This window comes from Pyrgilauda ruficollis, unplaced genomic scaffold (assembly GCF_017590135.1).
Source record: "Pyrgilauda ruficollis isolate IOZ18807 unplaced genomic scaffold, ASM1759013v1 scaffold85, whole genome shotgun sequence".
Taxonomy (NCBI): Eukaryota; Metazoa; Chordata; class Aves; order Passeriformes; family Passeridae; genus Pyrgilauda; species Pyrgilauda ruficollis.
Window position 1 is genome coordinate 3,499,432 of NW_024530488.1, and position 12,693 is coordinate 3,512,124.

The window sequence follows — 12,693 nt, forward strand, 5'->3', positions numbered from 1 at the left end:
CCCTCTTTTTCTCTTCCAGGGACTTTTTTCATAGTCTTGTCTTGCTTTTTCTTTTTTCTCTCTTAAATGGTTTGGTGAGTGTGATGCTCTCTGTTGGCAGTCCATATGTGGGTTAAAGAATGAGGAGAGATGCTTTGCCCTTGCCTAGGGGTGGCCAAACTGCCTAAAATTTCTTCCTGGGAGACTTAGTTGCATCCCTGCAGGAAGGTGGGAACAGGGATGATATATGACTAAACTATTTCATGGCTCATGACTTTTATCAGCATGTAAATGAAAGACAGTGAGTGTCTCTTTCAAACGTTCACAGTGAAAGAGTTCATTTGGACACATTATCAAAAAATAAGCAATGAGAAAGAGATGGGAACACGGCAGAGAGAGGCAGAGTCTGGGATGTGACCAGTGTAGGAATGAGTCACCTGAAGCCTCACCGAGGGACGTGGTGCAGACTTTACTCTGTGACCCAAGGAAAGCAATTTACACGTTTTCCAAGCAGCCATTAACTTCAGGAGAGCAAATTGAAACAGTGTGAGAGGAATTTCTCTCACTGGAGATGTCCATTGGTGGGCTGGTCACAAATCCCCTGCTTACAGCCAGGAGAAAGCAGTAGCTGGGCTTCAGATATTTACCTCTTGGGCTGCTTTGGATGCTCACAGCAGGGCAAATGCTGCTCTCAGAAATGCCTGTTCCTACCCCCAGCCCACACGGGGAGCCAGCAGGGCTCAGCCATGCCCAGCTATCAGCAGTGCAGGGTCTGGAGATGGGCAAGAAGCTGCAGCACCTGTCCTGCAGCATCTTGTTTGATGCAGCTGCTGAGTGGTTGCAAACCCCCTAACCTCAGGTGACACCTGTACAACAGGTGTTTTGGAAGCAAAACCATTTTCTTGTGATCTTGTACACGGATCTTGTGAAAAAAAAAAAAAATTAAATCTAATATTTGGATTTTTTTTTTTCCCAAGGGAAAATATCCTCTCAGGATATTGCTGCCTAATAGCCTGGATTTTTTTTCCCAAGGGAAAATATCCTCTCAGGATATTGCTGCTTCGAGATTCTTGAATGTCAGAGCCAAATTAAAAAAAAAAAAAAAAAAAAAAAAGCAAGAGAGAAATGTGCTATTAGGAAATCACAGACACTGTTAAGGGCCTCAATCACTGTGCTGTTCCTCTCAAAACATAATTCCTTAATCAAAAATTGCATTGTTTTTAGAATTACAGCAAGGGACAGGTAAAATCAGCATCTAATGGAGGTGTTCAGTCTTGCAGTTTCTGTGTCTTCCAAGTTATTGTTTCTTGTATTTATGCATAGCCATAGAACTGTTACAGGTCTTAAATAAGAAACAAGAATCCCTAAAACATTATAAGGTGTCAGAACAGAGAAACAGAGGATAGAGAAAATTCCGACAACACTCCCTACCCATTCTACCTATCTTTCCTGGAATATAAGAATCTTGAAAAGATTAAAGAGAAACTTTTTAGTTTTTAAATAGCAATCCAGTGTCCCAGTGTGCATCCCAGGCCAAATTCAGCCCTCATTTAAGTGATTGGAACACTCATGGAGTCAGGAAATTCATGAAGTCAGGCTTATGCCTGAATTTGGCTTCCTGTGTTAAATGGGGGAGCTGATTTGGGTTTTTTTCCCTAGGAGTGAAAATACAGTTTACAACCTGGATGTGATACAACCCGTCACAAATAAGAAACAAATTCCCTGTGACAGAAGCTCAGCCTCACCAAACTGAGCTCTGTGCAGCACTTAAAAGCAAAAGAATAAAAAAATGCTACAGCTCTAACACAAGCTGGGATGAACAGGATGTGTACCTGACTTCTGGTTTGAATTCAGCAGGCTCCTCTCTTCTAACAGAACAAACAGATCCTGCTTCCCCAAGCATATGGTGGCAACACATGCAATTTACATCCCAGATGGGATCTTTGTCAGGCAACCGTCCGACTATAAAATGTCACAAGAAGTCACTTCAGATCCCCATTATTGAGTGCAGACACTTGGCATTCCCTTTTGTAGCACTCTGCACAGCTCCAAGAGAGGTGCTTTTATTATAATTTTTATTTGTGCTGCATTTGTACCTGCAAGTTAGAGAGCACTGCAATGCCTTTGCCATCATGGTGTGAAAAATGAAAAATGTAGGATTCCTTCAGATGCCCACGGACTAATTTAGCCACAGATGAAACCAGTTGGAGTGACACATAATGAGAAAGAATGGGACAGGAAAAACAACAGTGCATGGTTGTTGCACGGCATATTTTAACACTCGGTCTCAAATCTTGGAAAACAGGGTGAGCAAAATTATCCCTGTTTCAAAGGTGGGGAAACAGAGGCATGAGCAGGTGACTTGTCAGAGCATGCCAAAGCAGTGACAGAGCTGGCATCAAAACCCCAGTCACAGGCCAGCCCTTCACTTTCACACTGCCTCCTCCTCACATACTCAGCCCCATTTAGAGATCACGTAATGCCTATGAATAGCTCAGCCACACACATGTAAATGTGGGGGCAAAACACCACGCAGAATAGGCCTTTTCATCTCCTTGGCGCCTGTACCACCATGCTTAATGCACTGCTGTGTGGGCAGCACAATGAAAATGCCTGCAAAATGCAGATTTTAAAGGGTATCAGAAATGCCCCCCTTCCACGAGGAGGAAAAGCATGTGTGCACTCAGTGGGAAACTGGATATCCAGGCAAATGGGGCTGGGATTTCTGGCATTGAAGAGGATGGAAATCAACAGGGCATCAAAGTAAATAAACGGACAGAGGTCTGGAATGGGAAAAGAGAATGTTTGTGCTTGATATATTTATAAGGAAGACAGAAGCAGAAAGGGATCAAGCAGGAAAGGAAATTGCTTTATCAGTGCACATGCATTAGATTTAATGGGTTTCATACTAGGAAAGCCAAGAGTGGGAGGATTCATGTATTCCCCTCACAGTGGACTATCACAAATACCATGTGGGGCACAGCAAGAAACTCAGGCTGTGGAAATTCATCTTTCAGTGGGCCTGAAAGACAGGGAGGATGGTCAATGAGAGGCCTCTGTGGTCAAGAAGAATGGTGATGACAAAAGGAATGGAAGGAAGATGCAAAGGATGTTGATGTTTTAGCCTAGAAAGATTACTTCCACATTAATGAATGGCTGTTATAAGCTCATAAGAGTATGTGGCTGGAATGCAGAGAGGATGAGCAATTTGCTGTGAGGTTCTCGTTTCAAAGGAAACAAGGAGAAGAACAGAGGAAGCCATTGATGAGAAGCATTAAAGGAATAAAAAGAGAAGTAAAAAGAGGTCTTGGGAGGCATAGGACTGCCAAAGCCACAGAAAGAAAAGGTTGCAGCAAGGGGATAAAACTGATGTCACCAATGCCAGTACGGAGGCTTACGACCTAAAGATTTGGACTAGCTGGGAAAGAAGGGATAAACAACAGTGTATGTGCAACCCACCAAAAACTGCACAAGCAGTGGACCATTGCTCAGCCCATTTCACTTACCTCTGCAGCCAGTACGGAGGCTTATGACCTAAAGATATGGGAAAGAAGGGATAAACAACGGCATATGTGCCACCCACCAAAAACTGCACAAGCAGTGGACCATTGCTCAGCCCATTTCACTTACCTCTGCCCAAGAGCACATGAGAGAATTCTAGTTGTATGGCAAAAACTTTGTCCTGAAGGATCTTACCTCTTTTCACTGACTAACCTTGCATCATGTCCTTCATCCATCCTGACAGTGACACCAGTGTTAACATCTCTGGCTTGACATGGCAGTGCCATGAAACCCAGATAACTGTACCATGAAAACCCAGGTGTTTCACAACACATCACATAGCCAGTCTTTAGCCAGTAATTTGCCTGCAATATTGTCCCCTTAGCAAGAATTTTCAAAATCTGGAGAACTTGGTCTGGATGAGAAAAATGTTCAGTGCAACCCTTGAATTTCCTGCAGTCATTAATCTGATGTTTTTCTTTTACCTTTTCTAGTTATCCTGGTCCTTTTTAATGAGACTGTATATTAAGCCATTCTAGGCCTTACCTGTAAATTTGCATGCAGCAAGATTTTGATGAATGTTTTTAATAAAATTTCTTTGGTTTAGTCAGGCAGCAACTTCCCCAGTGCCAAACACCTACGCCCAGCCTGCTGTCTTTCCATTTAGTCCAGCGAGCCAGGTCAAGCCCCAGTCAAAGCCTCATTCCTGGGAGGCTCCCACTGGGCTATAAAACTGATAATGACACGAGGACAGCGAGCCCAGTGCTCAGACACAGTAATTGCTCAACAGTCCATAAGAGAAATAATCACAGTATATAGATAGCAGCCAGCACAGGGAGACCAGAGAGTCCAGAAAAACAAACATATTGTTCTCCAAAGAAGACCTCTAGTTAACTTCTCTCTGCCTTTGTCTAGACTGGAATTAACCTTATGAATTCAGGTAATTATTCTCTGCCCTGACTCGTGTGTGAGTGGCTTCAGAGCCACCTCCCTGCTGTCTCCAGAAACAGCAGTCCACAAGGACATTTCAGATATTAATTGGAAGGGAAATGTTTGCCAAAGGTCAGTTCAAGCGGAAGAAAAGCCCCTTTCATTGTGGCTGGGGGAAGAGCAGAAAAAATAAGAATCTCAAGGGAGGCACAGCAAGCCTTTGTGATTTATTTTGTAGAAGGCAGGTGAGAGTCAGTGAATCATCCCCCTCCTATATATTTTTGCCCAGCCTTTACCAATTTAACACATTTCTAGCCAGGACATAGATCACTTCAGCACAGTTTTCAAGACTGTCCTTTTTTTCCCCCTACACTTATGCACACACATGATAAATCACTCTGCTGATGACTTTGTGTGGATTAGTGCACAGAAATGTTTAAATCAGTGTTTGGAGTGGCTCATCTTACCTTGCTGATGGCCAGCACCCAGTTTAATGCAAAATGGCATTCAGAGCCCAGAAGGGTAATACCCTTGTATTTCTCATGAGATCACAATGCCAATTGGGATGCAGAGACCTAAGTTTAAGAAGAAAAAGGACGGAAAATTACAAAGAACACATTGAAGGCCTCCTGACAGTTCAAGGCAGGTGCAGGAAATACATCATAAATTATTTCAGCAAGGTCTTCTGCCACACTGGACATCTATCCCTTTGCTGTGTAGGCATTTTTCTACAGATCCAGACATCTCTGGCAGCTCTCATCGTGTTCCAGAATTTTTCCTCTCAGACAAATGTAGGACTGCTTTACTTTTATTTTTGTGGTTACAGACAATATATGACATAAATGGAGCATCATATTGCATTCATTATTTAAGAGTGAAGGCGGTTTTTTGTAAAAAATTCCTCATTTCAGGCCTTTATTCCTCAGTCTTATGTCCCTGGGTCCTGGTAAGCTGGGAGATGCATTGGGGGTTCTAGGACTGACAGAAGGGAATGGGCAGAAGAATTGACAATTCTGACTGTCCTGAAAGTCTCTGAAAAACAGAATGAAGATTCTGGCTACAGGACAGTCACCTGCCAAGCACCTCAGTGGCAAACTCTGGAAGTGGCTCCAGAGTGTTCGGACCATGAGCCCAGGTTTTCAGGCAGCCATGGACTCAGAAGTTTGGGATAGGAGGGTCCCCAAAGCTGGTAGGCACTCAAGTCTCTGTCCCCTCACCAGGTAAACACCTGGGTTAAAGGACACATATTTTCTTCATTAGCCTCCTGAAAAAAACTCAAAGAAAAGTAAAATTTCCTGAAAAAACCTAAGTTCTACTGTGAAAAACTGGCATGGCAAGTGTTTTGATACTGTCACAACTGCAGCTGGGAAAACTGCCCCCAGTTTTTGCAGAAGTTTTGCTGCAAAGAGTGTTTTCCTGCTTAAGCATTTGCTTAAGCATGTCCTGTGTTTGCTTCTGCAAGCAGCCCCTGTAATACAAGCTCTCCATCTTCATCTTGCTGTCAAACAACCAGGCAATCTGTGAGCATTGGCTCTCCAATAACTGGTTGAAAAAGAGGACTGCTGCAAGAAAGGCTCTTGCTACCTCTTTTGGAGACAGTCCAGACATTCAGTATGTAGAGGCTAATCCAGTTAAGCCATGTAAGGCAAATACTCTGCAGATTACCTTTTTAGCTGCCTAGCTAACAACCTACAAGAACCTCCTTTATTTTTTTGTGCAATAGCCTTTGACACCTGTTTCTCACAGGCAGCAGTAATCTTGAGAGAGGCAGTTGCTTTCAGAGATTCTGAGTGCTTAAGGTCCCTGCAATTTCTGTGAATTTATTTCTCCCAAAGGTTAGGTCCATGTCTATAAATTAACCTTGGAAGTCAGCAGGACCCTGATTATTGTTACTTGCAATATACAGTGTTCAGAATAAACATGTTTGTGATCCTTCTTCTGTCCACCTCAGCAATGGGGAAGAGTGGGAAAATGCACTGTAGCCCTGAGCATCAGCAATGAGCCCTGGGAAACCACTTTGTCCCTTTGCAGAATGGGGCAAGTCCTAAAAGTTACAGGTGAAACAACTGCCCTGCCTAATGATGATGATCTCAGAGGGCCACCTCCCACAGTCATCCACAGTGCAACAGTGGAGTTCTGTCAGCTGCAGGGGCAGGACCAAGGAGCTGGTGCCTTTTTCCTACAGTCAGAGCTGAACCCCTCCAAGTGGCAATAGCTGACTGCCCCCACAATTCAGGATCCATCCTGCCTTTAGAAACCTCTAATACAGGTTGGATGTACTGCCCCCTCAGAACATCAGAAAAGCTTTTCCTTGGCAGACCCAGTTATTCCTGCTATATGGACACCTAAAAGCAATTTGTGCATAGTCACTACAATAGTATTTCAGAGGAATTTATTTAACATGCTTTCCTGAGTCCTTAATTGCAATCCTTTGAATTCTAGTTACTACCCTGAGCAAAGCAACAGTATTGCTGAGAGAATAACTATAATCCCCTAGTTTCCTTTTCCTAGGAAGACAACTAGAAAAATAGATAGTTCTGCTGTACTGCAACTTCCTATAGCTGTTTTTGATTGCGCTGTCCTCCCTAGTGTTACAATAGGAATTAAACTTCTCTCTCTGGTGCAGTTTTCGGATTCTCTCCTGCTGGGAAGATGCTCTGTAATGCCCAGTGATTCACAGCTCTGATATTTCATGTCTAATGGAATTATTTCTGGATGGAATTGTTACCTTTCCTGAGAGAGAGACATTCATAAAGCTGGTAGGAGACAAATTATATACATCTTCTCTTATCTCCTCTGCAGTGCCTCTCAAAATCAAGTTACTTGGGTACACTCTTAAAAGTTCCTCTTATTGCAAGAATGTGTGAGAAATTTAAAGAAAAACGTGGGGCATTGAAATTACACAAAACACAGGAAATTCAGGGTTACAAATGGAGTTAAGAAAGACCCAGCTGTGTCACAGCACAGAGGATTAAGACAGGGGGATCTGAAAGCTCTCTCTTTTTTCTCTGTAGACCATACTATCAATAGCTCTCCATTATAGGATTATATGCCTATAAGGCATATGTATAGATCACCACATGAGGTGTGTTCTGTAATTGTTGGATTGGGATTAAGACATTTTATTGCTTGAAGTCAGTCTGAGTTTCAAGTGTTTCAGACATGCTGCCTCTGCTCCCCAAAGAGGTGGCTGTGTCCTGTCACAGTGGCAGTGCCCCAGAGGAGCCCACAGGGCTGCTCTGCCTGCCACAAGGGAAATTCCCTGGAGAGGTGCTTGTGCTATTTCCCCTCTAGCACCCTGTCCTCAGGAATCCCCCAAAACTGCTCTGGGACTGAAGTCAGAAATCTGAGCTGTGGAGTGGGTCTCATAAGCCTGCTGGTGAATCATGCAGGGATCCTGTGCTGCTGGCAGATGTTTCTTTTCAATTAGTTCAATTCCCAAAGTAAGCAGATATATTTCGAGTGATATCAATTACAAACATTTCAGTCTGCCTCAGGACAAGAGCAGGGCACCATCTGTGGGGCTCTGTTCTTGGGGTTTGCAGGACAGGGACAAACCTGCCCCACTGAGGCTGCCCTGGGGCGGTGGTTCAGCCCCATGGCACAGGGCAGGGGCTCTTGGGGCAGCCCAGCAGGGCAGGAGGTCACAGGATGTGATCACCCATCAGTGGGACAGTGTCTTGCAGAAAACACAAGGGCTCTGCTGTAGCTGAAACCCATCCATGGGGAGAGCACACCCCAGACATGCAGGAGAGCCTCCCAGGAGACCAGAGCAGAGCAGATCCCATCCTTACACCACCAGAGAGCACAGCAAGCTGCCCTGCCAGCAGGGACATGTCAGGAGGGCACTCTGACACCCTCATTTCTGTCCTAAGCCAAGGATTCTGTGCAGCTGCCTGCTCTTGGACTCAGCAGGGCACTTTTTCTGTGTGTGCACTACAGTGTTTCTTATTTCAGGTGCTCAAGGTTTTCTTTCTTTGTTACCCAAACAAGAGCACCAACCAGCCACGAGCACTGTGTGTGCCACAGAACGCAGCAGCAGTGGCTGGCAGTGTGTCAAACACAAACCTTTGGCACAGCAACACCCAGGCCAAGTACAGCTGGGCACAGAATCGGGAACAGGATGGGAAAGTTGGCCTCCGTTTTGGTCCACAAAGAGAATTTGGTTTGTGTCACCCAAAGCAGGTGTTTTAACACCACTGAGTTGGCATTACTGTGGTGTCTCGTCTTTACCTTCTGAACCAGGTGTCCTACACTGGGGCTGCAGAGGGGTTGTGGACCACATGGGGCAAACCTGGGGGCATGGTGGGGATCCCACCTCTCAGGGCTGGGGCACACCCACCCCAACACCCTGAGCAGCAAGGGAGCCATGGAGTGCTCCTCCTCCAGGAGTCCAAACTGGCCAGGAGTGGGACCAGGGAGAGCATTCACGTCCCTACAGACGATGGGCGGCCATATCAGGTGAGGCTGCTGCACAGACAGCAGTCAGTCGGGTGCATTGAGCTTGCTGACTGTGAGATGGAGAGGGACCTGTGAAGTCTCACGACTTCAGGGGTGGTGGGGCACCGGAAAAGATTGTCCAGGGAACTTGTGGGTGCCCCATCCCTGGGAGAGTTCAAGGCCAGGTTGGATCGGGCCTTGAACAGCCTGGCCTAGTGGAAGTGTCCCTGCCTGAGGCAGGGTGGTTGGAAGGAGAGAATCTTTAAGGTCCCTTCCAACCCAAACTGTTTTGTGACTCCATGATTCTGTAAACTCTGTGGGTAATTTGTCTTTCTCCCGTCAATTAATATTATTTTGCACTTAAATCACCACGCATGACCTGCATGTGCCCTGCCAACTCTTCAGTACACTTCTCCAGCTATCACTGCTGTTCCTTACAGTTGGAATTGAGTTTTGGCTCAACTAAGTAATCTTTGATTAGCAGAGACTGAGGATCTTGGTGCTCGTCCCTCTTTCTAGATATATTATGCTTGTCTTGGAACCTACTCTGCATGAGTGCCAATCCCCTGAAAATAGGCCCATTAAGAGCAACAGCATTCATTAATCCTCTAGCATAATGCAGACCACAAGGAACTTTCCAAGGGATTTGGCAGGGGCAAGCAATGCTTTGACTGTGGTTGTGAAAGATCTGTTGTCTGAATGGAGGCACCTCAGATTTCCTGCCCGTAGAGAAAAATCCTCTACACACATACACATGGAAGAGATCATCAGCCTTTACAGAGGTCACAAAGGTTTGGGATTTCTTCAAAAAGCTGGTAACGAGATTGTGTAAGAATCAAATAACCTTGCAAATAGCTGTATCCCATTTGTCATGAGAACAAATGCTGGGCTGAATTAAATGTTGATTGTGGCTTATGAAGTGTCTCTGTACACATAACCTTGGGCAAGACCCAAAAATTCTGGGCTCTGCATTTGAAAGGCAGCTGGCTAAATAGCCATGGCAAAATAATCAAAAAAGCACCATTTATTTTCTCAATTAACCAAGTGATTAGCTGAGAAATGGGAGACACAGAAGAAAGAAGAAACCTTTCCCTTTTTGTGAAATCTGTTTTTCAGACTTTCCACCAGTATTACACATTGCTGGAAAACAAAACTAAGCTCAATATATCTCAGCTCAGCCATGAAATCTTTCCCCAGACTGAATGATCAGTTCAGTGCACTGCTCAGACCTTTGTGCAGCTCTTGTTCCTTCTCTCACAACATTTGAAAGGGAGCAAGATAATTATGGATTACTTACAGCCCTGTCTTATGAGAAGCAAACATTAATTTAGGAGTTCTAGAGGACTTCAGGCAACCAAGCCTTGGAGCTTCCTTGCTATTTAGTTATTCCTGTATTTCCCTTTTAGCAGCTTAGACTTTCACAGGCGACTGCTTCTGCTACCAGACAATGAGTAAATCTGCTGTGCGTGGTGTCATTCCTGATGTAAGCTGGCTCAAATAAAATATTTAATTATGTTTGAGAATTTTTACTTTGTTCTCTCCTGGTTGTCCAGGCTCCCCACTCAGTCCTTCCCAAGTTACACTCGTCATTTGCGAATTCTTTCCTCAGGTCTCTTACCTGCTGTGGTTACTATGCTCTCTTCCTTGTAGTACACAGGAAAAAACGCTGTTCTTCCTCCTTAAGAAAATCATAAAGAAGATTTCTGCCCCTCTTTTTCTACTAAATCTCTAGGTAATGTTAGCTCACTTTTGGAAGATCACACACAGATAATCAAAGAATCCCCCACTGCTGTGTGCTGCAGAACAAGTATTTACAGAGTCTGGGAACTGCTAAAAAGCAATCCTGTATTTTTCTTCCTAGGCATAGAACAGGAGTAATCCTCTACAGGCCATGAATATAGTGAGGGAGTGGTTGCCAAAGCACTGGATTTGGGGCCATCAGTAGGATGTCCTTGCTGGCCACCAGTTTCTGCCCTCAGTGCTCCATTGGTCCTGTGTCCCATCTGCTGAATCTGTGCAGATGTCTCCAAGACTCCCAGCAGTCTAAAATGACATTTAAGTACCTCTGGGCCCCTGTGGTCCCCATGGCCTCAACTGGGATCAGAGCCAGATTTAGTACTAACTTTGGATCTGCCTTTGGACTTTGGGCGCCAAAGTTAGCATGACTATTCCCTCTTGGGACACAGCACAACCTCAGTGCTGCCTGTGTGTGAGGTCTGGGTGTGCCTGCACAAGCAGGAGCACACAACAGCCCTGCAGGCAAGAGGAACAGGACAGGGGGGCTCAGTCCACCCTTTGTGCCTCTGAGGAGATGGATTAGGCTGGCAGCTGCCCCCACCAGTGCAGGGTCCTGGAGAGGGGCCAGAGCACAACCATGCAGATGTGTGGGGTGAAACACTGGACCAGGGGTTATTGAATGAGTCAGATGTGGGTAAGACTTGATAGGCCTGAACTGACCCAGGGCTGTTCTCTGGGTCCAACAGAAGAGCAGGACTTTTGTGGAAGGAAAGTCTAGGCTATCAGGAGCCAGGCAGGAGCATCTCTGTAAAAAACAGAGAAAACAACACCCTATCCTTCAAGTACACTCAGCAACGAAAACAGCACTCCTACTGATTAAAGCATAATAAATGTAATGAAAAATGAAAAACACTGTAAGCTATTAGTTATGCTACCTGTTATGCATTTGGTTTAAGCCCTTTGAATGCTGATAAACTGTTTTTCCCTGTAGAAAATCTCCCTACATTATTGCTGTTTTCCTTATTTACCACATTTGCAGTTATCACTAGTAAATTCAAGTAATGAATTAATGAGGAGTCTGGGTGGCATAATAATGCTGTCTTGCACACTACCATAGCTACCACACAGCAATCCCAGGATGCTTAACCTGCCCAAGTGGATTAATCCTTGCAGTGCTTTTCTGCTGTATGTCAAGGCAGTGAAAGTCCCTACAGGCATAACAGAAACCCTTCAGGGCACCACATTTCAGGGTCTGTGGGGCAGAAAGTCTATTTGGTACCAATCCAATGCCTCTAGAAAGTGTCAGATCTGCTCTGTGAGCTCTGTGCAGACAGTCTACACATGTTCCATAAATCTGCCTGCTGGGATGTTTTTGGCTCCCAGCACACAGGCTGGGTATTGCACATGCAGGAGGGTGTAGGAGGTTCAGCAATTCCACACAGTGGAATCCAGTGCTCAGGATATATGAAGTCCACCCAGTATTCCTATAAAGAACCAGAACAGCTCATGGTGTGAGCAGTTGGTGCAAGACAGAGCAGGGACTGTCATCCTTTGCTATATATGTTCACAGAGGAGCAGAACAAGTGAAATTCCCCTCCTGGAAATGTTGGACCCTCTTACTCACACGCTACACCAGCAGCTCTATGCATGTGTTATAAAAATGTCAAGGGGATTCAGCTGCCTGGCATCCTGCTCAGATTCCTGAGCACAAAAAGAGTCAGCAATAACCAAGATGCACGTTAGCTCTAATCAGAGCACTGAGAATGAAAAGAGGAGCAGGATTGCTAAACTGTTCACCCTGAAAGATTTGACAACACAGCTTTGGTATTATAAATGTAAGTGCCTTCACTGACAGTACATTGAGCAACACCATAAAACTGATATTAATGTGGCTTTTATGAAAGGTCTAGAAAAGTGAGCTGTCTTACTCTGAGACAGTGCTAAAATCAGGTCAGTAAGGACATCTTCAAATCTGAGCACATGAACAGCTCACCAGGTCCAAGAGGACCAATCCTACTTCTACTTATCTTGCTGAACTGGAACCTAATTCAAAGAACAGGACTTACTGCAACCATATGCAGAATATACTGTATTCCATGCATTTTC